Genomic DNA, 25,374 nt, shown 5'->3' on the forward strand with positions numbered 1-25,374 from the left:
GCAAGCAGAGGGGATGTACGAAGCTTCCATGAAGAGCCATATGCATCCTTCTTTTCCCTTCCTTTTCTTGCTTTCGGCTGGAATGTGGCTGGAGATTTAGCAGCCATTTTGAACAATGAGGTGACTTTGGAAATGGAGTCCACGCCAATGGGTAGCACAGCACTATTCCAGCCTTTGACCTGCTTCCTGGACTTTTGCAAAAGAGAAACTTTTTTTTTTTTTTTTTAATTTTTTTTTTCAACGTTTTTTATTTATTTTTGGGACAGAGAGAGACAGACAGAGCATGAAGGGGGGAGGGGCAGAGAGAGGGAGACACAGAATCGGAAACAGGCTCCAGGCTCCGAGCCATCAGCCCAGAGCCCGACGTGGGGCTTGAACTCACGGACCGCGAGATCGTGACCTGGCTGAAGTCGGACGCTTAACCGACTGCGCCACCCAGGCACCCCAAAGAGAAACTTTTAAATCTTGCTTAAGCCATTGTTTTGGGAGATTTTCTGTCACTTGTAGTAAGAACCTAATCTTAACTCCTATAACAGCATTTTTTATAATGGTAAAGAAGTGGAAGCAACCTCAGTGGCCCTTAAGAAGGGATTGGTTACATTTGTTCCCTCATTTGCTTACTCATTCATCACATTTGAAATGAGTGTCTACCCCATGCTTGACGTGGTTTCAAGCACTGGGGATATAGTGGTTAAAAAAATGTTGTCTCTGCCCTCAAAAACTTTGTTGGAAGAGGAAGCAAAAGGCATAAATAAATGGACAACTAAAATATAGCTTAATGAGTGGAACCACAGAGACCGAGTAGTTTAAAAAATAGTATAATGAAACAAACAGAAGGTTACTGGGGGGGTTGCGGGAAGGGGGATGGGCTAAATGGGTAAGGGGCATTAAGGAATCTACTCCTGAAGTCATTGCTGCACTATATGCTAATTTGGACATAAATTAAAAAAAATAAAATTAATAAAAAAATTATAATGAGGTAAGGAAAATGTTCATGGCATATTGCTAAACAGTAGGTTAATAAAGGTCATACATGGTGAGTCTAATTTGTAAAACATACATATTTGCATAGAGAAAAACCAAAACTGATGTATAATTAGTCTGAACACTTTGAACAGCATTTAGCAAGAGACAAATAAACGGTTAAGGAGTGAAAGGTTTTATTTCAAGGTGGAGGGACTATTTTTCTCCCCCTGCATTTCTATATGCTTTCCAAATACTACCCGCATAATATGGATTACTTTTGTAATAAGGAAAAAATACCAACATGAGGAAACAACGTGCATTATGAAGTTCAGGATCAAGACAAAATGTGTAGGGTAGTGATTTCAGTGAGATTGCAAACTAAGTTGTGCTAAACAGTCTTAAAAAGAAACTCGAGTCTGAGGTCTGAGGTTGGCCTCTCCCTAGGGGGAGGACACTAGAAGGGTCTTGTTCTCCGCCCCATGTACTGTCTAGAAGCATGCAAAGAAGTTTGCCCAGGGCTTTGTTCTACATTTTTAGTGGGGCAGGGCCCACTGCAGCCAAGTTATTAAGCACTAGCCCTATCACTTCTCTTCCCATGGCTCCTCTCTGCTGGGCCTCTTGCCCAACCATTAAAGCAGCTGTTGTTGTTTTGTAGAGGCTAATTAACTCCACACTGCATGAAGCCAGACGCTAATTGGCCCACTCACTTAATCAACTTTAATGTCTCTCTTCTGGTGGACCCGGCTGCTGCTTTTTGTTCCCCTGATCACCAACAAACGCAGATCCAGGGGAGTGGTAATAACGGCCTCCGGTGGGCACACGCAGACTTGACCCCGTCCCCTACCACAGAGTAGGGGCAGAGGGTCATTCCGACCCTCAGTCGGCTCAGTGGACGTCCTCCCAAGTTCACGATCACTGGTGCATCTTGGGACCTGAGCCTATTGCCTCTCTTCCAAACACTGCACGGTGATATGAGTCATCAGATGGTTGGTTCCTCAAGAGGATTGACCTCATCGCTGTCTGTTGCTGACACAGATTTAAGACTCTAAAACCTAACTAACTCACACAATTACTGCAACTACACTTTCCTGAGTGTCTTGGGTGCAGCAGATGCCGTGGCACGTCCTTTCCAATGCAACGTGAACACGACGCGGCTCAGGGTAAGTAGGCAATACATACTCCTCACCATAGGAGGAAGAAACATCACTCGTCCCCATTTGTCAGATGAGGAAACGGAGGCAGTAATAGCATTTACAAATGTGATTGAAATGACACACATGCTCATTTCAATCATAGCCCTGTAAGATTAGGACCAAGAATTGTTATAATCCCCATTTTGGGTAGAGTTTAGAAACTTTGAGAAAGAAAAGTGACTTTCCTAAGAGATCACCAAGTATGGTGGACAGAATAATCCCCCCGCCAACACCACTTGCCAAGACGTGTATATCCTAATTCCCAGAACCTGTGAATATGTTCCTTACAGGGCAAAATGACTTTGCTAATGGATCAAGTTAGGATTTGGAGATGAGATTATCCTGGATTATCTAGTTGGGCCGAGTATAATCACGAAGTTTCTTGTAAGAGGGACACAGGGGGCTATGAATCAGAGACAGAAGATGTGAGAACAGCAGAGGTTAGACAGGAGAGAAAATGCTACACTGCCGACTTTGAAGACAAAGGGGGCCACAACCAAAGATTGCAAGCAGCATCCAGAAGCTGGAAAAGGGAAGGACATGGATTCTCCCCTGAAGCCTCCGGAAGCAACACAACCCTGCCAACACCCTGACTCTAGACATCTGACCTCCAGAACCGTAAGATAATAAACTCATGGTGTGTTAAGTCACGAAGTTTGTGGTAATTTGTTACAGCAGAAATATGGAGCGACTACTGATTTTGTTACAGCAGCAACAGGAAATGAATACACACCGTAAGTGGAAGAATTAAAGGGCTTGAATTGAGGCATCGTGACATGAAATCCCTTTCTGACTGAAGTGACAAGATTTCCCCATACGTGATCAATATGCGGTGATTTTGAATGCTCGCCTCCCGTAAGATGAGGATAAACGATGCCTGTGGGTCTGTGGGCCTGGCTTCTCTCTGAAGGCCAACATGCCCTCTGCCTCCTTCCCAGTCCACTCCACGCTTCTTGCCCTTCATTTCCTTCCTCTTCTTCCTCAAGCATCTGAAACCCAGCTGTACAACGTATCTCATCTAGGGGAAACCATGGTTCTGTCTCTATCTGAAGGTCAGCTTTGACCAGGGCAGGATGCGTCACAGAGCTTGTGGGAGTTTGGGGTTTGGGAGACTGTAGAGCAGTGTGGTTAGTCTCCAGCATTTGAACTCTACCTACCCACTTACTTTCAGCGTGCCTCCATTTCGTCTTCTAATAACAAGGTGGTTCTGAGGATGAAGTGACACAACTCACGTGTCCCACTGAGCACAACATCTGGTAATGATAAATTCTTACCAGATGTTGTCAGTGATAACACCAACACAAACTGAGCTCCAGGCTGGCAGAACTCCAGGCCTCGCTCCTAGAGCAGTGGTTCTCAGACTGCTGAGACCGCGTCATCAGATGGATGGCATGCATTGGATTTATCTGGAAGGGATGGCCTCCACTTCCAGAGTTTCTTCCAGATTTAGTAGGTCTGGGGTGGGACCTGAGAATCTGCATGGCCCAACATTTCCAGGCAATGGGGATGTTGCTGTGCCAGGGATCATACTTTGAGAACCACTGATGCAACACATAGAGTCAGGGATTGTGCCTTCCATGCTATTTTCCCCTAGCGCCCAGCACAATGCCTGGCATATAACAGATACGTGACAAATATTTGTGGCATGAATACATTTTTTTCCACTGTCTTCCTGAGGCTTTAAATGTCCAGGAGGCTGCCCTTTTCCATAAAAGAATTCCATTCTCTATCTTTTTTATCGCCATCATATTTACTACAACTTGGTGCTGACAATCTCCTCTTCATAGACTCCCTGTTTTCCCCTTGAATACCCTCCATTTCCCCAGTGAGTGTCTCTCCCCTGGATCTCAACCTTTTCCATTAACTCCATGCACTGCACAGCCTGTTCCAGGACATCAAACTTTAATTTAAACAGAAAATAATCAATAAGCTTAGCAAATTGCCCATGGCAACCTCTGCTGAGTGAATCAAAGGGTTTTATAGGTAATTTAAAGGGTGTCCTCACTTATCCCTCAAGGTAAAGCTTAGCACATTGACAAGAGCCCTTTTCCACTCTGGCCCAGGATGCTCTGGAAGAAAATGGAGGAGAAAGGACTTAGGTTCTGGGGTTAGGGGGGGTGTTTGGACCAGGAAGGAAGGGTCTGTTTTTAAGCACTGACATCTGATATTGACCCCCATGTGAGTGAGGGGTTTTCATTGTTACAGACAACAGAAACAGACTCTGGATAACTTCAGAAATAAAAATTACTGTCAGGCTATGAGGTGTAATTGATGAAAAAAAAGGCTAAATATCTGGTTCTCAGAAATATTAGAAACCGGGGTTTTCTCTCTTGAAGGTGTTATTTAGGGATGCACCTGTGTGATTTTCTGTCTTTGTGTATTTTGACCCAAGATTCATATTCCAAGAGAGTATGCGAGCAGCCTGACTGGGTCACATGGCCCTCTCTTGACCTGGAAGGACGGGGCACCATGATGGACGGTTCCACTGAGAAGGGAAATGGAGAGGAGAGCTAGTTCTCCAAAGGAATACAGAGGTAGAGTAACTACAGAAAGGGACGGCAAATACATATTTCTACTATAGAACTTTGTTTTTGACTTTGTGGTTTGACTGATTGTTTTGTCCAAACAAGAGTGGCCAATCTAACAGTGTTTTACGAGATTGTGGGGCCTGCGCAGGACTTTGAAGGGCCATCAAGCGCGTGGCTTGGTTATCTACCCAAGCCAGAGAGCTGTCTATCATTTTCTGAGAATCTTCCCAGACTCCTCTGAGAAGATTGTCTAACTTTTAAATCCTTACAAACAAGACCAGTTCTCTCTTCCAGGGAGATATTAAATACTCGACAACCAGTATACCATGGGAGTGAGCTAACCAAAACCGTAAGAGCGGTAAACAGCCCATAAGACCAAACTGATCCACGCCAACCGACCGCCTGTCCAGCGTCTCCTTAACCTAAGTGGGACCTTGAAAGCCTGTCCTTCTGATCTCTACAATAGATGCCCATAACATCTTCTCATTCCCTGGGAGAAGTACCGGGGTCTTCTTTCCTGAGTTTTCACAGACCCATGGCTTTGTCAGGGACTTGAAAATTTAGTGTGCCAACTGTATGATGGATGCTGCCTTCTTAACAGAGCTGCACGTAAATGCCATGCGGTCTGCTGCTTTTTCCTGTGTATTAAACTCTGGAGTCATCCTGCCTGAGTTTAAAACCCAGCTCTACTACTTACTGGCTCTGTGGCCTCAAGTAAGTGGTTTACCCTCTCTGAGCCTACCTCCCCACCATTTTCCCTCCTCCACTATCAAGCAAATTCCAGACACCGTATCATTTCATCCATAAATACATTACTAAATGATAAGGACTCTTTTTAAAAGGTAACCAGAGTACCATAATTCTTTTATATCATCAAGTGGCTGTTCCTCATTTATGGTTCTTATAGAATATCTTAATCGTTTTCTTAGGAAAGTAGTAATTTCTTTTTTCCTCAACATAGTATCATAAGCGTTTTACCATGCTGTTAAATATTCTTCTAAAATGTAATATGTAGGGGCACCTGGGTGGCTCAGTTGGTTAAGCGTCCGACTCTTGATTTTGGCTCAGGTCATGAACTCACAGTTCATAAGTTCAAGCCCCACATCAGGCTCTGTGCTGGCAGTGCAGACCCTGCTTGAGATTCTCTTTCCCTCTCTCCCTGCCTCTTCCTGCCCTCCCCATAATAAACAAATAAATTTAAAAAACAAAATAAAATGTATGATTTAAGCATGCATGATATTAATGAATCAGTTAATTTATTGAGCCAATCATGCTTTCAGATATTTATGTTATTTCCAAATTTTCACTATTAAAAAAGGCTCTGATTAACATCTGTGGTAGACCCTGGGTGTCTCAAAATATCCATATTCCCCTTATTCTTTAGGATAGAACCCCAAATTTACTTGGTGTGACAAAAGATAAGCTAAAAAATTTTCATTTCCCAGCTCCTCTTGCAATTAGCTGAGGCCAAATGAGATAGAAATAGACATTACATGGGGTCTCTGGGAAGGCTGCTGGGAGGAAATTGATCGGGCTGGTAAGTGCTTTTTTTTTTTTGCCCTCCTCCCCCTCCTTCTTCCTACTGCCTAGAACACAAGTAGAGTTCCTAGTGGTCCAACACCATCTTGAACCATTAAAATGGAAGATACACTCTAAGGTGACAGAGCAGGAAAAAAAGCAGCTTGAATCTCTAACGACCCTCAAGTCAGAGGTCTGTTTCCCTCCAGACCTCCGTTAGGTGACAAAGTAAAAACTCCTTTATTTTTTTAAAAATTTTTATTTATTTGTTTTTGAGAGAGAGAGAGAGGTGACGGGAAGGGCAGAGAGCGACGGGGGGAGAGAGAATCCCAAGCAGGCTCCACACTGTCAGCCCAGAGCCCACCGCAGGGCTTAATCTCACAAACCGTGAGATCAAGACATGAGCTGAAATCAAGAGTCGGACGTTCAACCAGCTGAGCCATCCGAGTGCCCCAATAATTCTTTTATTTAAGCCACTGTAAAAGTTCATCATTTAGCATGAAGCCTTGAGACTGGCATACGCTGGTCTTCACACATGGTGTGGCTGGAGCAGAGTGATGGAGTAGAAAAGGAGCTATACCTATGAGGTTGGAGAGGAGTCTGGCAGGCCACGGTGAAGATATCCATCCTAAGTGTGCTACGTGCCTCACGATGGCATGAACCTTCTAGAGTTATTCCAAGGGAGTTACGTGATGGTATCACCACATTGCCTGCCGCATGGCAAGCATTTACTACGTGGTGGTTGTCATTATTGTTATTACTAATGACAGGGCAATAGTGTTGAAAGAGAATGGGACCAGGAGTCAGAGAAGTAGGGCTCCATTACTGTTTTTGGAAGTTGCCAATCTCAAGACACTAGCCAAGTATCTTTGCTTCTTATGATTTCAGTTGTGCCATATGTAAAATGTATACAAGACCAGGTAGATGACTGTCAAATTTATGTTAGCCTCAAAAGCCCCTGCTCGAATGGAATATTGAATAAGTCAAACATGCCCAATAGACACAAGCAGAGTGATTGTGGTAGGGGTGGGTGTTGCTCAATACTGTTGCTACTTGCTGGGTCTTCTCTTCCGTGGTGATCCCTCAGGAGGCTTCTCAAGGTGCTGCTTAAAAACCACTAGACTGAGGGGCACCTGGGTGGCTCTGTCAGTTCAGCATCTGACTTCGGCTCGGGTCGTGATCTCACAGCTCCTGGGTTTGAGCCCCGCATCGGGCTCTGTGCTGACAGCTCAGAGCCTATAGAGCCTGCTTCAGATTCTGTGTCTCCCTCTTTTCTGACCCTCCCCTGCTCACACTCTGTTCCTCTCTCCTTCAAAAATAAATAAACATTAAAAAATGGTTTTTAAAAACCACTAGACTGAGGCTGGACATCATTAGACGCTAGGGAAATGCAAATCAAAACCACAGTGAGGCAGAGCACAGAGGATTTTTAGGGCAGTAAAGCTACTCTGTATGATGCTACAATGGTGGTACAGGTGTCATTGCACAGTTGTCAAAATCCAGAGGATATACAATATGAAGAGTGAGCCCTGATGCAAGCTATGGACTTTGAGTGATGATGGTGTGTCAGTGTGATGTCATCAATTTTGGAATACACCACTGTGGTGGAGGGTTTCGGTAGTGGGGAAGCTTGTGCATGTGTGGAGGCAAGGGTAGATGGCAACACTCTGGACTTTCCACTCAGTTTTGCCATGAACCTGAAACTGCTTTAAAACATTAAAAATTAAATTTACAAAATTTAAGTTTATTAATTTAAAATATTTTTCGTAAAAAAAAAACACAGCGAGATACCATTTCATACCCACTGGGTGGCTATAATTAAAAAAAAAAAAAAGACGAAACAAATGGTGGAAAATAACAAGGATTAGCAAGAATGTGGAAATTGGCTGGAACCCCCCCTAATTTGCTGGTAGAAATGTGGTAGAAATGTCAAATGGCTCAGCCACTTTGGAAAACAGATCAACCATTCCTCAAAAAGCTAAACAAAGAATTACCAGGTGCCAGCAATTGTACCCCTACATATATGCATAAAAGGATTGAAAACAAGTATTTAAACAAAAACTTGTATCCCAACGTTCATAGCATCACCATTCACAATAGTCAAAGGGCAGCAACAAACTGAATGTCCATCAGCAGATGAATAGATAAATAAAATGTGGTATATACATGCAGTGGAATATTATTCATCAGTAAACAGGAACAAAGTAGTGATACAGGCAATAGCATGGTGAACCTCAAAAACATCATGCTAAGTGAAAGAAGCCTGACACAAAAGGTTGTGTATTGTACGATCCATTTACGTGGAATATCCAGAACAGGCAAATCCAGAAAGCAGAAAGCAGAAAGCAGGGGTCGCCAGGCGCTACAGGAAGGGGGTAATGGGGAGTGACTGCTCCATGAGGATGGGGCTTCCTCTGGAGTGATGAAAATGTCCTAGTACTAGACGGAGGTGATGGTTGCAAATGTTGTGAATGTACTAAATGTCTTTGAATTGTACACTGAAAATGATTAATTTTATGTTATGCAAATTATACCTCAGTTTAGAAGCAAACAAACAAACACCAGACTAGGAGTTCTCTAAATCCTTTCCAGTTCCACTGCTCTTGCTGTCCCGCCCCATCGCCAGGTATTACCTGTAATCTTGAAGTGGGTTGGTGCGTGCTAGTTCCCAAGAAAGAGTACCGCAGTTTATTTTGCCCAGCAGTCCTTATCACCATTATCCCCTAAGCCCTGAAGTGGGCTCTGAGGGGAAAAAGCATCCAGTAAAGGTAAGTTTTAAAAGGTTAAAGTATAGGGGGCACCTGGATGCCTCAGTCAGTTAAGCACCCAATTCTTGATCTCAGCTCAGGTCTTGATCTCAGAGTCATGAGTTCAAGTCTCATGTTAGGCTCTGTGCTGGGTGTGAAGCCTACTTAAAAAGTAAATAGAATAAATAAATAAAAGGATAAAGTACAGAAAGAGCCAGAGTATGAAACACAAACAAGGTATGAATATAGCATAAGCAGGGTGGGGGGTGATAGGTACTGTAATGGAAGGTCCCTGAATTTGCTAGCCTATCTCTGGGAGTGATGGAAATAATTGTGCAGTTGGAGGGTTAAGTAGCAAGCTATTCCTACTCAAAACCAAAGGGTTGGGCTCTTCATCGCTTATAAAGATTGAAAGAAAAGACCCTCCAGGGATTTAAGGGGTCTGCAGAAGGATCGGTAGAGAATTCTAGACCTATGCTGTCCAGTGTGGTAGTCACTAGTCACATGTAGCTATTAACACTTGAAATGTGGCCAGTCTGAATTGTGGTGTGCTGTAGGATAAAATACATACCAGGCTTGGAAGACGTATTTCTTTAAAAAAATGAAAAAAAGTAAATACCTCATCAATTATTTTCATATTAAGTCTATGGCAAAATGATCATATTTTAGGCATATTGGATAAAATAAATATATTATTAAAATTAATCTCACCTGCTTTTTAAAACTTTTTTTATGTGGCTATAGAAATTTAAAAATTATCTTCGTGGCACTCTATTTTGCGTGGACAGCACTGCTCTGTGGCCCATTGTACTACTCCTCCAGGGCAGAAGTGGCGCTGTCCAGGGTCTCTTGGCAGAGACTGCCCAGCATAAAGCACCATCTGGGCATTCAAGCTCCCCAAATAACTGCTGGGGAAATGTGGGCATGTCTTATCCCAAGACGGCATAACAAACAGAACTCATTAAGCAAAGCAAATTTTGCTTGTGGCCTGGATACAAACACAGGTGCAGTGAAAGCTTCAAGTCCTTTTAAAGCAACTCCATTTTCTCAAAAGGACAGAATGGTCATAAGCATAGTGTCAGGGCAGAAGGGAGGTCCCACCATGCCCTTTCCCAACATCTCAATATGTCTCTTAGAGACCCAAAGGGTAAATGGAATAGCATTTTTTAAATTGGCCAGGAAAATTGTGCAATGTTTATTCAATGGCAGAGTAAAAATGGCACATTTTCTATCAAGATGGAAAACAAGAACAAAGATCCAAATAGGCAGTCCCTCATACCGCCATTTTAGTCACAGTCGACCTGTGCTTTTGGCGGTGTTACAAAATGAAATAAATCCCTTTATAATCCCTCACACTGGCTCCAAAAAAAGTATTTTCACAAGCACTAGAGCAGACCCTTTGGGCATTTCTTCCTACAAATGCTCATCCCTGCTCAAACCTCTTCCCCGCCACCCATCACATCCTTTTACAAAATGGTGAACTGAAAGGACTCTAGTGCTGGTTATGTCATGGGGCGAGGGGGTCAGAAGGAGGGAAACAGAGGGAGTGGTCCAAATAGGAATCCCTCTCACAAGCTCAATATCCTCCCCGAACTCTCCATAACCCTTCCTAGGTCATTCAGCTTTGTCGGTTTCTTCTTCCAACCAACACATCAAATTTCCTATTTTCTGCCTGGCAACATTCTCTTGCATTGATGTTACTTAACACTTCACATAGTTTTTAGTGTCTTTGAGTAGCAGGACACTTCCCCTCAACCCTCACCCCCATACCTAGCTCAGTATAACTTCACGTAACACTCAATAAATATTTGTTGAATGACTGAATGTAGTTGAATCTGATATTTGCCAACTCCGATAAAATAAAGGAAATCAATGTCAGATTTTTAGCTAGATAGAGAAACAGGACAGCTACATAAAATGATCTGAAGGAAAAATTGCATCCAACACTTTACTTCCAGGTCTCTGAAGGAGGCTGTTATAACAATGGACTATAAATACAGGGTGAATGCTGTATCTGTAAAGAAGCAATTCTAACAGTGGTCTGGAAGAGCCAAGAAAATCCAGCTTCTTCTCCCTGAGTATATACACAGGTGCACTGTGTGGAATGAAATCCACTTAACTTGATTTTATGGACAGTGATTCATGCAAACTCAGTTCCAAACTGCTCAGCACGGCTCAGTTAAATAAATTACAGCAAGAGTAAGCCAGCCAGCAGTAAAGGCAAAAGACAGAAAATAAACTTGAGGTTGAAGGCTGAAATTTTAGGAGTGCCAACATCATCTTTCTTCTAGGGGTTCTGAAGGGACTTCGGTGATCTTCAAGGTCAAGGTCCTGATTTGACTGATAGGGAAACTGAGAACCATGGAAGGCAGAGTACATGTTCAAAGTTACTTAGTGACTGGCAGAATCAGGGCTCCTGGGTCCCAGGTAAGAGGGTGTCTTCATCTCATCAGGTTCCTGAATGTCTTGTTCCCTGCCACAGTGCCACGAACATCCAAGAGACTCAATAAACGTTTGTTGAATGAATGACTGAATCTTTCAGGCTGGGAATAGCAAGTCAGCCTGATAGGGAGAAAGATCTCAGATGACCCTCTAGAATGAATACTCGTGTGTTTAGGGATGGAAGGAGTCCTCCTCAGATGCTCAGTGTTCTAACACTCACTTGAGGAGACACACCCAGCCCCATACTTTGGCCTCCCCTCTGGAGTGTGTGACAGACTTGCCACAGTGTTCAGTCCTTCCCTTTAGTGACATTCCCTGAGGACTCTGGTCCCTTCCTTCATGGCTAGGGCATCACTGCCTGGGAATGGAGATAAATCAGTAGGGATGAGTTTGCCTCATAACACCTTAGCACCTACTGACCCCAAGCACACGATAGTACTACAGTGACATCCTTGGGGTGTTCTGTGAGATACCATTGCATCCTTAAGTAAATTACTCATATCTTTTTTTTCTTCTAACCTAGACTGAGTTATTTTTTTTTCCTTGTAACCAAAAGATTCTTACACAAAATAAAGGATCTTTATAGTTGACCAATGGACAGATAAGTTTAAGGTACAGCAATTGTGAAACATGGCTGCAAATTCTTTGACGATTGTCCCATCAAGAAATGAAGTCTACCTACCCTCCCCTTGAATCTGAGCAGACTTGTGACAGTCTTAACCAATTGAATATGAGAGACGTGAAAGTATATGTAAGTTCGGAAGATAAGCCATAAAAGGCCATGAAGCTTTCACCTCATTCTGGGAGCACTGAGCCACCACATAAAAAGCCTGACTGCCATGAAGAAGCCATCATCCTGTGGACAGGCTACATGTTGGTGTCAACAGTCCCCAGCCCAGGCACTAAGCATATGTGGAGGAAGAAGCTTCTAGAACACACCAGCCCCCGCCATTCAAATCCTCCCAGTTGAAGGCTCAAACATCCAGGAGTGATGGCAAACCATCCCACCATGCCTTCTCTAAATTCCTGACCTGTGGCACATAGGAACAGAAGAACAAAAATGGTGGTTGTTCTATGCCATTAAGTTTGGGATAGCTTGTTACACACACAACAATGTGTAACTGAAACAGAAGTGCATAAAGGAAGAAGAAAAAGGCCAAGAGTATGGAAAATGGTTCAACTGGTGTATACAGAGGGGGACCATGGAATTTCAGTTACTAATCTGAAGATACAGGAGGCCGGTAGCCCTGGGGCAGGGACAGAGGGTGGCCAAGGCAGTTTGTTACATTGCCTCCTTTGGTCTACACCTGGGCCAGCTCTGGGAGGAGGCCCTCTCTGTAAGATGAGGAATCTGACACAGGGAACAACCAGCCTGCTCTTTGAATGGGCTTTAGACATTCCAACTTGCTTTCTCAGCCACACTGCTCAGGACCATGAGCATCACAGATGGGAGGGGAGGCATTGTAATTTTTCAAATGCTCCCATCCCTGGAACTTGAACTCTTTAGTTTGCAAGGGATAGAAATCCAATTCAACCAGTGTAACCAATATGCGAACAATATAACATGGAACTTACGATCAAAATGCAACTTTATTTCTTTTAAAGTTTATTTATTTTGATAGAGAGAGGGGGAGAGAGAATCCCAAACCAGCTCCGCACTGTTAGTCCCGACACACGGCTCAAACTCACGAACTGTGAGATCATGACCTGAGCCAAGGTCCAGAGCCGGATGCTTAACCCACTGAGCCACCCAGGCACCCCTCAAAATGCAACTTTAAATTTTACTCAGTAGAGGGTGATGGCATCACACTATCCCTGGTGGTCCAGCAGTGCAGGGCTGCTGTTGAAATGAAGTTTCAACATCTTCTCATATATACTCATTGCTTTCACATGCTTCAGTAAATAGACACCTTTCTTAGGTAAGAGCTTGATGTTCGCTGTGCTGAGGCCAAGTTATACCTGAGTTTGTCCACCACCATGACCTACCACTAGCTAGCATTCTGTCCATTAGATACAGACACCGTAGTATGTATTATCTATCACCACAATCTTGCTACAAAACAAATACCCACAACACTTCAGTGACATGTGGCGATCAACATCCATCTACCCTCAACAGTAGGTTGGCTCAACAGTAGCTTGGCTGATCTTGGCTGGGCTGGGCTCTCTCACGTATCTGGGGCTTCGACCTGGCTTTGCTTCCCATGTCTCATTCCCCATCAAGCTAGCCCAGACTTGTTCCCATGGTGACAGAGGAGCAAGAGGTAGAGCAAAAGTAAACAATGTCCCTTGAGGCCTAAACTTGAGACAAGCACACCAGCACATCTGCCACATCGTATTGGCTGAGGCAAGTCACAAGATCAGCTCATGCCCAAGGGGTGGAGACATATCTTCACTTCTTAGCCAGGGGGGGTTGCAAAGGCAAATTGCAAAGGGCATGTACTAGGAAGAATTAGAGCCATCTCTGAAATCAATTCACCGTATAACGTTTGCCACTCAGCAGCAAAATAATTTTATATATAAAATTTAGCAATGTGTCTAGGATAGGTTTGCAGGACACCAGAACACCAAAGTATACAGGTTGGGAATTAGTGGTATAATGGTTGAGAACTGGGAGTATAGAGTCAGACAGCTGGATTCCAATTCCTACTCTACCACTTACTAAATGAGCTTGGGCATGGCTCTTAGCCTTTCTAAGTCTCAGTTTCCTCACCTAAAAAATGGGCACGATAATAGCCATCCACATCAGAAACTTATGAAGGTTGAATGGTAACATCTATTACAAAATTGCCTAATAAAATGCTTGCCATAAGATAAGTGTTCAGTAAATAATAAATAATAATTATTAATTTCTTAATAAGGAGCCAAAGCAGGAGGTGGATTGCATAGATTTACTCTGACATGGCTGTCTCCATCACTCCATTCAGCTCACCCTCAGGAAGGCCACAGAGTTTTGTTAAAGGTTGAGGGAAGACTCATAAAAAGAAAAAAAAAAAAATGAAGGCGGCAGTGCTCATATTAATTCATTCATTACATGTCCCTATGTAATCTCCAGTTTGCCTTTAAAATACCACAGTTGTTTTTTTTTTTAAGTTTATTTATTTATTTTGAGAGAGAGAGAATGCTCAAGCAGGGGAGGGGCACAGAGAGAGAAAATCCCAAGCAGGCTCCGTGCTGTCAGCACAGAGCCCGACATGGGGCTGATCTCGTGAATCATGAGATAGTGACCTGAGCTGAAATCAAGAGTTGGACACTCAACCGATGGAGCCACCCAGGCATCCCTAAAATACCATAATTTTAAAGTGTGCTGGGATTAGCAAATAGTTTTAGATGTGCCCAGAGATTTAGTCCCAAGGATTTTTAGTGCATTATTGCTGATAATAGTGAAAACCAGAAATCACAGGAGGCTGACAAAATAAATTATGCCTTTAAATAGTGAAATATAATGTAACTATTAAAAATCGCCATGTGGGGCGCCTGGGTGGCGCAGTCGGTTGAGCGTCCGACTTCAGCCAGGTCACGATCTCGCGGTCCGTGAGTTCGAGCCCCGCGTCGGGCTCTGGGCTGATGGCTCGGAGCCTGGAGCCTGTTTCCGATTCTGTGTCTCCCTCTCTCTCTGCCCCTCCCCCGTTCATGCTCTGTCTCTCTCTGTCCCAAAAATAAATAAAAAAAAAAAAAAGAAAAAGAAAAAAAAAAGAAAAAAAAATCGCCATGTAAGATAACTAATGACACAAGATGATGACGATGTATTGCTTAAGAGAAAAGCAAGGCACTAACAGAGTGTACAGGGTGATGAGCTGTTTTTGGCTCCCCCCCCCACCCCCGCCTTTCCCAGTGCTATTGTAGGTACATCATTTTGAGATTACTGGGGATTCGATCATTCCTTTTTGATTCCTTGCTGATTCAGGAGGTGGAAATTTTGGCAGCCTCTTCTCCCATGAAAATATCTTCTTTTCCAGATTTCAATCATTTAGTGCTTCAACCTCCATCTTATTCTAAATCTAATCGAGAATAGATACATGGAAAAGCGCTCAAGTGCGTGAATAGTCAAGAACGAGCAAATCAAAACTATACTGAGATACCACGATACATTTTGCCATGGCTACAATAAAAAAGACTGACCATTCCAAGCTGCTGAGGAAGTGGTGCAGTGGCAACTCGCAAACACCACTTGGAAAACAAAGTTTGGCTGTGGTTATAAAACCCAAATATGCACACCAGCTATGTGCGTGACCCGGCAGTTCACTCCTAGTTGACGCTCAGCAGAAATGTGTGTGCCTATGCACTGAAAGACACACACGGGAGTGTTCACGGCAGCACTTTTCACAATAGCCAGACTGGAAACAACCCAAATGTCCGTTTATAGTCAAATTGACAACTTGTGATCTCATCACGCAGGAGAATCCTCTGTAGTAATGAAGATGGATGAGGTACATGCAATAAAGTGAAGCAGAACAGAAGAGGCCGGAGATAAGAATATATCACATGGTCCCGCACATGTACACACATAGAAATAGCTCCAGTTACGTAAAGTTTAAGCGCCTAAAACTGTAGTCTTAGAAGTCAGGGTAGTGGTCAACTTTGGGAAGGATGGAGGGAGTCGTGGTTGGGGAAGAGCGTGAGAGGGGTTTCTGGGGTGCTGGTAATGATCTATTCTTGACCTGGATTGTAGTTGCATGTTCTATGCTTTATGATAACTCTTTAAGCAGTATGCTAATCAATTATGTACTTGTTATGCATGTGATACACTTTGCGATAAACATTTTTAAATAAAATAAATTTAAAATGGCTCGTACAATAGGACGTGGCTTTAGAGAACTTTCTAGGAGTTATCGTCTAACAAACTGAGATTGTCTGTCCTTATGATTCCTCAGGGGACAAGAGAGTGTCCCTCTGAGAGTGGCCTGAATCCCCCAGGAGCCTTGGGGGTAATGCATAAACAACAGGCCCAGGCCAGTTCCTGATGAGAGAGCCCAATCTGGCCGCAAGCTCAGCCTAACAGCAACCCCAGGCAAGGAATTGCTTTGAGGAGCCTAAACAAGCTGGGAGACCCACCCTGCAGGGACAGGGCACGGGTGGCTCATGGGAGCCCCTCCCTCTGCCTGCCTTGGAGATAGGCAAGCATTTAAACAGAACAAAGCCCCACTGACGGGAGCTGTTTGTTTCCAAAGGCTGATGGAACTACTAACTGTAAGCTGGAGAGAGGAAATTACACAATGGATGTTGAAATGTAGGCTTGTTGAAAAGTTGTCACTCGAGTAATGAATGCCCTATTTCCTGTTTTTTTTTTTTTTTTTTTTTTTTTTTTGCCGAAAGTTAAATGCTGGGCATAATTAGCTAGTAAAAAAGCAAGCTTGGCAGCAGAACAAAAATAGCACATTTTGGGAGCCCAGGCCAATTAAAATTGTTTATGCAGCCATTTAGCAATATTTTTCTCCAAACTATTATGACCGGGAAATATGCAGCATGAGACTGTAAGGCAAAGCTCCTCAGAAGAAAAATGGCCCACACACTGATCCTTTAAACAGCCTGCTATTCTCAGGGGATTTTATAATAAGAATGAACACTTCCATCCTCCTGAACTCCCTGGGCCTCCTTGGATCTTGAGAACGGCATCACTCACCCTCTGGAGCAGGCAGCTGTTGATGAGTTCTGCAACCTGCTAATGTTAAGATTAGCCAAGCTCCCCTATGTGGTAGAGAGGCCAGCGACTACCCAGTTAGCTGCCTAATGCAGTCATTTAAATCATCTGGCTGATGCCGTAATCAGACTGAGCGTATGAAACATTTTTGTTAATAACTGGACAGTCTGGCCGGTGTTAGGATTAGTTGCTAGAACTTGGCAAAATCGCCCTTGGCAAAGTTTGTCACGATGCCAGCTCCTCCTCTCTGCTCTCTCTCTCTCTCTCTCTCTCTCCAGCACTTTCTGTCTGTGTCTCTGATGATCTTCCACCTCAAGTACACAGGTTACATCTTCCTTTCCCTCTCCAATCTCCTTGTCAAAACCTACTTTCAGATCCTTCACTTACAATAAGGTGTAATGGACTGATAACAGCTTTAGAAGCCATCACAGCTTGTAGCTAAGAGATGACACTTTGATTATGGAATTTCAGGCATTGAATTAAGGGATGGGGTGGGCAGAGTTAAGGGATTTGGAGGCAGAGAGCCCTCTCAACATCCCTAAAATTTCACCCAGGGGAAACAGCCTATTTTACTTAACTTACCAGGTTAACCCACTTGGCTGAATGCCTCTATTGGCTGACGAGAGAGACATCTTTGGAGACCTTCACTTGGCTGTAGGCATTGCTCTGGATGCTGCAGCGTGGTTAGTCTTAGCCTGGCCACCTCCTCTGCCAGAGTTCTGAATCTTCTGAGCCCTGAGGCGTCGAGGTGAGCACCATTCACCTGGGGGGCTGACTGTGTAAAGCCTTTTGCCATCACTGGATTGGACATAAGTATTCAAACAGTAGAAGGGCTATCTCTTCCTGTTCGCTTCACATTCATTCATTTGTTTGTAGATCATATTTATAGAATTACATGGACAAAAAATAATAATTTAGCTTAATATTAAGAGCTCTCCTTGGCTTGGTCCCAGCTTCCCTGTCTCACTCTTTCTCTGATTAGTCATTTTCCTGAGTTTGCCAAGACTGTCTTTCCTCTGAACCACACGCTGTACTTTTCTACTTCTATGCTTTATTCAGACTCTGTCCCCATCTGTGCCCCTTTTTCTCCATGTATCTAAATCTCTCCCATTCTATGAGGCTGACTTGAACCTCCCTTCTTGCCTGTAAAGCCATCTCTGACCACTTCTGGTCACGATGGTCTACTATGCATCTGAACTCCTGTGGCATTTATTCCCTTGGCCTGCACATGGCCTCTGGCCAAAAATTGCCTTTCACATGTCCTGTATTCTACTGAACGTTTTGTCTTTGGATAGAAAGTATAGCCTAGAGTTGGCTCCCTCCCTCCAGCCTATGGGCATTGGAGTCAGGAGAGGACCTCTGGTCAGCAGTTTCCAGGTCAGAACTAAACCAAGTTCCTGGCAGTGGACCTGCCCCTGGATCCCCACAGGAATTTCCTGTCAACACCCCCACCCTCTGCCTTCTACTTCCTCTCCTCCAGGCCTCACCTCTGAATTCTGAATTTCCCTGCTAGCCCTTCCATTCTCTCTCTCCCTTCCATTCAATAAGCATTTCAAGACTGTCAGATAAGAACATTTGATGAGAGCAGCTCCTGGAGATCACATGTGGTACAGTGGCCAACCCTTTGCTGTTAGCCAGCCAGTGACCTTGAAAGGTCATCAGCCCCCTATCGCTCATTCATTTATTCATTCATTCAATCCATAAATATTTTCTTGAGTGCATACTGGATGCCATCCCCTGTGCTGGATCCCAAGCAACGAACAGATCCCAGCCCCTGCTCTCCCTCTTCAAAGAGCCGGTGATCTGGAAGGTGATCCAGGCGAGTAGATAAGCAGTGACAGAACACAGCCTGTATGATGGGAGAGGTTTAAGGATCCCATATGGAAGAAATTCTGTTCTGTTGAACAATATCTGTTGAGGAGCAGGGTCCATAGTACTCTTCTACAGACCTTTCCAGAAGCTGTCATTCCTTTATGGTACACCCAAGTCTTCAAGAATCTCTGGTTTTTCCCATTGCCTGTTAAACTTAGCTACAATCCTTTAAAAAGAGCTGGTCACAACACTTAGCAGGATTCTTCATGTATGTCAAGATAATAATTAGGTCATGCTTCTAGCATTCTACCAGGTGCTTTAACTTTGCCTAGTGTTTTAAAATGATGCTACAAAAGTAATAATTCAAGCACTAATGGTACTAGCTATCACTTATTGACCACGTGTCCAATGCCCCAGGCACTTTTCACAGTCCTTGTAGAAAGATCTGAAGGCCAAAGGGGGTTTTTTACCATACCCCAGGCCATTAGTACCTCCTTTGGGCCTATGTCCCCCAGATGTCTGTTCACCTAGTGAACTTCCAGTATTTTTGCCTACCCCACATCCTTTCTCTCCTCTTCTGGTGTCCTCACTCTCCTTTTTTAGGTACAGACCATCCAGTTGCCCCATCCTTCTTTGGCCAAAACCTAGTGCCTCAAACCAGACTCAACAGACATTCTCTCCCTTAAACCTGAATCTTCAGAAGCTTCCCTGGTGCTCATTGAGCCTCAGTGCCGAGGTGTGAGGTGACTTCCCAGTAGGCCCTACTCTGATTACATTCACACAGTCGATTACTGTGGCTTGCAACCAAAGAACTATAACCCAGGCTGTTGTTAATTGCGGCCTGGTAGAGTCTTATCATTCCTTTGTTCCAAAGACAACAAGCTGGTGCTGTCCGGAACTCACGAATTCTGCTCAGCACTCTGTGGAAAGAGGATAGACTCAGACGCCAGGGCCATGGACCGTGGGACGCTAGAGAAAGGAACTGCCTGACAAACAGCAAACGTGCCAAATGAGTGCTTTCAGAGAAACAAGGGTTGCCTGAACACTATTGATTGTAGGCCCACTAATGGTTCAGGCTGTGAGGCTGGGCGTGACGGCTGCACCTCACTCAGTGCAGTAATACACCGCCGAGTCAGGCCTATTTTCCGGTGTCAGCAGGGAAATGGGAGACTATTAAGGACGCACCTTATCAGGAACTGAGCTCAGTGTCACTGGGGAGACGGTGGCAATTAGCATGATGGAAGCCGTGAGGCAGCCCCAGCTCTGGGCCAGGTGCGGAAGAAATTAGTAAGGAAGCCTCTTAAATGACGGGTCAGCTTAGGCTCCCGCAGGGAGAGGGCCCTGAGCAAATGCTGATGCTCCCTTTTCTCTGGCCGGGAAGACCCCCGCCCCTCCTGGTTGTCTTTTGATCTGCTCTCTGCACACACTCTTGCTGGCAGACGTCCGTCCAGTCTACCTGCCCCAATTACAAAAGCAGTAACGTCCCCCCCCCCCCCCACATTTGAATGGAGCTCTCTCATTTATTATATCAGGCAGGCGGTAGAGTCAAGGGCCTAAGCTTTGGAGACCAGAGTGTCTGGGGCAAATGGAGGAACAAGCCAGGCACTATCTTTCGCTCTGGGGCTTTTGAGCTGGAGGGAGCCAGGAGTGAGTGTGTGAGGGGGCTTCTTTTGAAGAAATTCTCACCCACGTGTCACCATTTCTGCCCTCCCCTCTCAAAAACACATGAAGTAAGGGAAATAGATATGGCCTGTAAGCAAGGAGACCCATTTCCTGCTCTGCATGGGTTTGGTGTGTGGCCTCAGAACGTTGCCTCTCTGAGCTTCAGTTTTCTCAACTACGAATGGGGCATGATCCCAGGGTCATGGGATTGAGCCCCAGTAGGGCTCTGTGCTAAGCATGGAACCTGCTTGAGATTCTCTGTCTCCCTCTCTCTCTGCCCTGATCCCCCACTCGCACTCTCTTTCTCTCTAAAGTTTAAGTTGATTTATTTTGAGAGAGAGATGCGGGAGGGGCAGAGAGAGAGAGAGAGAGAGAGGGAGAGAGAGAGAATCTCAAGCAGCCTCCACCCTGTCAGTGCAGAGCCCAATGCAGGGCTCGAACCCACAAACTCTGAGATCACGACCCGAGCTGAAACCAAGAGTCGGATGCTTAATCAACTGAGCCACCCATGTGCTCCTCTCTCTAAAATTAAAAAAAAATTTTTTTTATTATGTTTCTTTATTTTTGAGAGGCAGAGAAAGACAGAGTGTGAGCCAGGGAGGAGCAGAGGACAGAAGACACAGAATCTGAAGCAGGCTCCAGGCTCTGAGCTGTCAGCACAGAGCCCCATGCAGGGCTCAAACCCACGAACCGTGAGATCATGACCTGAGCCGAAGTCGGATGCTCAACCGACTGAGCCACCCAGGCACCCTTCTCTCTAAAATTAAAAAAAAAAGTAAAAATGAGGCAATTACTAGGTGACCTCTGAGTTAGTTCAGGTGCTCCAAAAAGCAGATGCCAAGAGGGGTTGAGAAGGGCTGGGAGAGCCCTTAGGCTCGGACGCTCGTTCAATTCTGAATCAAGGAGAGAGAGAAGGACACTTACGGGGAAGCACCTCAGACTAAAGAAAGTTCGGCAAGGCCATCGGGGAGTTCTCGAGCCAAAGACGGCTGTCAGAGGAGTCCAGTGTCTCCCAGGGACAGGTCTGCCCCAGCATCTGTGCTGTTCTCTGGGAGCAGCCGGTGAGAAATGTGGCCTTGGAGGAAACACAGAGATGGATTTCAGAGCAAGCAGCTATGGCCTCCTGTGGCTGGAGGTCTGTGAGGTGCATTCTTTTGGTCATAATAAAGCACCCTGTGTGTGCTGCTGTGCAGTGTTCTAAGAACCCTAGAGATATACCAGCAGACCCAGACCCATGTTATGCTGAGGGAGTCTGGCTGGGCATTGTGGATAGCAGCTGCTCTCGGGCACTCCCTGATGGCAAAGTTGGCAGGATGTTTGTGTTCATATGACACGTTGGGATCAAATGCTTCCTGTCTCTCCTATTTTTGGCCTTGCTTTGGTCTTCAGAGAAGGGAAGTGGGGGCTCCAGTTTCCCTGCTGTCATCTTTGTTTGAAGTAAAGCCAAACAAAGGAGGCTCTACCCTGATTACGTCTGTCCTGCCTTTCCTGGATCCCCCCAAGCTTGGGCCCTCCGTGCATATGTCCACACATCCATACATGGGAAGCTGTATGCCTTTGAGTTCTGGGTGGGTCTAGGCTCAGAAAAACCTAGATCTTAGTTTCTGTTCCACCTCATCCTGGCTGCATAACCCTAGGCAAATGACCACCTTGGTGAGCCCTAACATTCTCATCTATAAAAGGAGGGAAAACATACCTACCTCTTAGGTATGGTTAAATAAGGCAGTGGGGTGCCCGAGTGGCTCAGTTAGTTGGGTAAACGTCTGACTCTTGATTTCAGCTCAGGTCATGATCTCACGGTTTGTGAGTTCAAGCCCCACATGGGGCTCCGTGCCGGCAGTGCAGAACCTACTTGGGATTCTCTCTCTCCCTCTCTCTCTGCCCCTCTCCTGGTCTCTCTTTCTCTCTCTCTCTCTCTCTCTCTCAAAATAAATAAATAAAAACCTTAAGAAAAGAAATAAGGCAAGACACATAAAGTCTTTAAGCACAGTGTGGCACATAGTACATGCTCGATAAATGACACTTACTAGTGGTGTCACTTACTAAACACTAATGTCAGTATCATTATTATGGCCCTCAATATTATTCTCTGGTGAGAGAAACTAAGGTCTCAGAAATACGTCCTTTCCCCAAGAAGCATTCAGTTAAGGGCAAGGACTCATTTGAAAGCAACACGGAGATTAACTGCTAGGCTGTGGGGCTGGCTTGGGGAGTTTGTTACAATCAGGGCTGTCTCTCATTTCATGACTTTTACAGGACTTCCCTCTCATGTCTGTGCATCTGGTTTCCTGAGTTTACGGGCAAGGTCTTAGACCCAACACACCATAATGTGGAGAGATGGTGCTCCTGGCCTGTGGAGTATACACACCAGTCACTGAAAGAACCGGAAAGAAGAGTGCTGGTTGGGGGTGATGACGGACAAAGCAGGAGGAAGAGGTGGGCTGGCAAGGCCAGGTGATGAAGGGCCTTGTAAACTGTATTAAGGAATTGGACTTGATCCTGAGGGCGATAGCGGTGCCCTTGATGGGTTTCAAGTAGGAGAGCCATGTAATCAGATTTGTCTGATGGCTTGAGAACGATTTACCCAGGTTAGCCCCCCTTCCCTGGGGAAAAACCTATGCCCTGGAGAGGAAAATATGAAGAGAAAGGATTGGAATTGCACACGCCCCTTAAAAGCACTGCCCGCTCAAACTTTCCCTGACCTGTCCTCCATCTGAACAAAGGCCCCGCGGCCAGCTGGAGAGGAACCGTGTTGATTACTCACAATTCCCTTCCCGAGAGGACAGGCGCTGATGTGTTTTCTCTTGATAACACTGGCTCCTTTCGAGCAATAGGAATTCCTGTCTGATGGGAGAGCAATTATTGTACCTCCAAAGAGAAAACGCTTTAAACAAATCCAGTTTTAGCCCTCCATGATAACGGAGATGTTTGCTCACTGATCCACCATTAGCCCTGAGTTTAAGGAAGAGTGGGCACTTAGGACTCCCAGAGACCAGAATAATGTCTCTAGATCCGTTTGGTAAAAGATTCCAGTAGCCAAAGGGAAAGGGGAATCTTTCCGCCAGGGAATCTGCTCCCTCCAACACCAGCCTGGGCCTGGAGCTCCTGGCTTTCCTGCTCCCCATGCCCCAGAAGGGGCCGGGGGCCTAGGAAGAACACTGCTAAGATTTGGCCAACTCAGGGCAAGTCCAAGCTGATCCGGTCAAATGAGGTGCCCCTTGGTCTGTTTCCATTAGCAGATCGTGAGGAAATCTGCATGAAGATGAACTGTTACCCAACAGACATCAGTAAAAACTGCCTTGTTTCGTATCTTAGGAGAATATGAAAACCAAAGACTCCACCCCTCGATGAACGCTCCTACCAGAGACCATTCGTTGTTCTGACAGTCTTTCCAGGATCGGCTGGAATATCCCTCACCCCTTGCTTGCTATTGCTATAACATGAGTTAACACTCACATAGCACTAGACAGTGTACCAGACCCTGCCCTAAGTGCCTTACGCACACTCGTGTTCAGTTGGTGTAGGTCTCCCAAGGACCTTATGAAACAGCTACTATTATTGTTCCCATTTTTTAAATGACATAACGGGCAAATCCCAGAACCCGTGGATATAGTATGGTATAGCCAGGGTGGGGATTAAGTTTACAGATGAAATTAAGGTTGCTAATCAACCGACCTTGAGATGGGGAGAGTATGCTGGATGATCCAGCTGGGCCCAATGTGATCGCAAGTGAGAGCCCGGGTCAAGTTTGAAGAGGCAAACTGCTGGCCTTGAAGGTGGAGGAGAGGCCCAGGAGCCAAGGGATTCAGGGGGGCCTCTGGGTCCTCTCCCAGAGCCTCCAGAAGGATTGCAGCCCTCTAACATGTTGGTTTTAGACCCTTGAGACCCATTTCAGGCTTCGGAGCTCCAGAACGGGAAGATAATAAATTGGTAGTGTTTTAAGCCATTAAGTTTGTGGTCATTTGTTACAGCAGAGCCACAGGAAATGAACACACTAGTACTGAGCGTATAGTCGTAAACACAATAAACATGTCTCTGCCCTTTAGAGCTTGCTGGATATTGCCGGTGTTTGCAGACTCCCGGGTTTGGTCAGCAGTTCCTAAAGCACATTAGGCGGTGGGAGCTCTGCCTCTGCTGGAGCCCGGGGCCTGCAGGGGTGCTCAGCGCTCTCGTCCTATTTAACTTACCTCCTTTGGCTTTAATAGAAAATATTAAGTATTTTCTAGTGTTTGGGACTATAGTAAGTGTTTTGCATATATACCTAATTTCATCCTGACCGCAGCACTCTGAGAGATATTTTTATCCCCCTTTACCAGATGAAGAAACTGAGGCTCTGAGAGGAAAAGTGACTTTCCTAAGAGCATGTAACGAGTAAGCGGCGGGTGTGAACGCAAGACACCTGACTCTAAACCCATCTGCTGTCGGCCCCCCAGCTTTTGTTCCATCCTTGAGGCCGGCTGCCCTCCACCTCCCCCACCCTCGTTCACATCTGAAGGCAGTTGCCGGGCCCACTCACAGGTTCCAGTAAGAGGGCGGAGTCCCCCGTTGAGGCGAACGCTGTTCCTACCCATGAGCACAAAAGGGTGTTTTTCAGACAGAGGCCTGGCGGAGGCTGAGATAAGAGTGATTCAGGACAGCTCATGAGGGGCTGTTGCGGATAAAAAAAAAAACCCTTGGCAGAGTGAGTGGACTAGAGCCGCACCGTGTGGCATCGGAGACCGCGTGCCAAGTGCAGGGTGAGCGAGGGGTTCTGTTTCTCGGGGAGCTCTGGGCCCCGAAACGGCCCCTGAGGAAGCTGACACTCGGGTCCACCCCACTCCGGGCCACCCCACTCCGGGCCACCCCACTCCGGGCCTCCACGTCTA

General features: G+C 45.3%; 1 long non-coding RNA gene across 1 annotated transcript in view; it reads right to left on the reverse strand.

Moving 5' to 3' along the window:
* Nucleotides 1-25,324, reverse strand: part of LOC131487680 (uncharacterized) — a 32,643-nt gene extending 7,319 nt beyond the window's left edge. The window contains exon 1 of the long non-coding RNA XR_009249881.1: nt 25,026-25,324. This is a non-coding gene — a long non-coding RNA (uncharacterized LOC131487680). The remainder of the gene's footprint in view (nt 1-25,025) is intronic.
* Nucleotides 25,325-25,374: the final 50 nt, after the last annotated feature.

Source organism: Neofelis nebulosa, chromosome 10 (genome assembly GCF_028018385.1).
Source record: "Neofelis nebulosa isolate mNeoNeb1 chromosome 10, mNeoNeb1.pri, whole genome shotgun sequence".
Classification (NCBI taxonomy): Eukaryota; Metazoa; Chordata; class Mammalia; order Carnivora; family Felidae; genus Neofelis; species Neofelis nebulosa.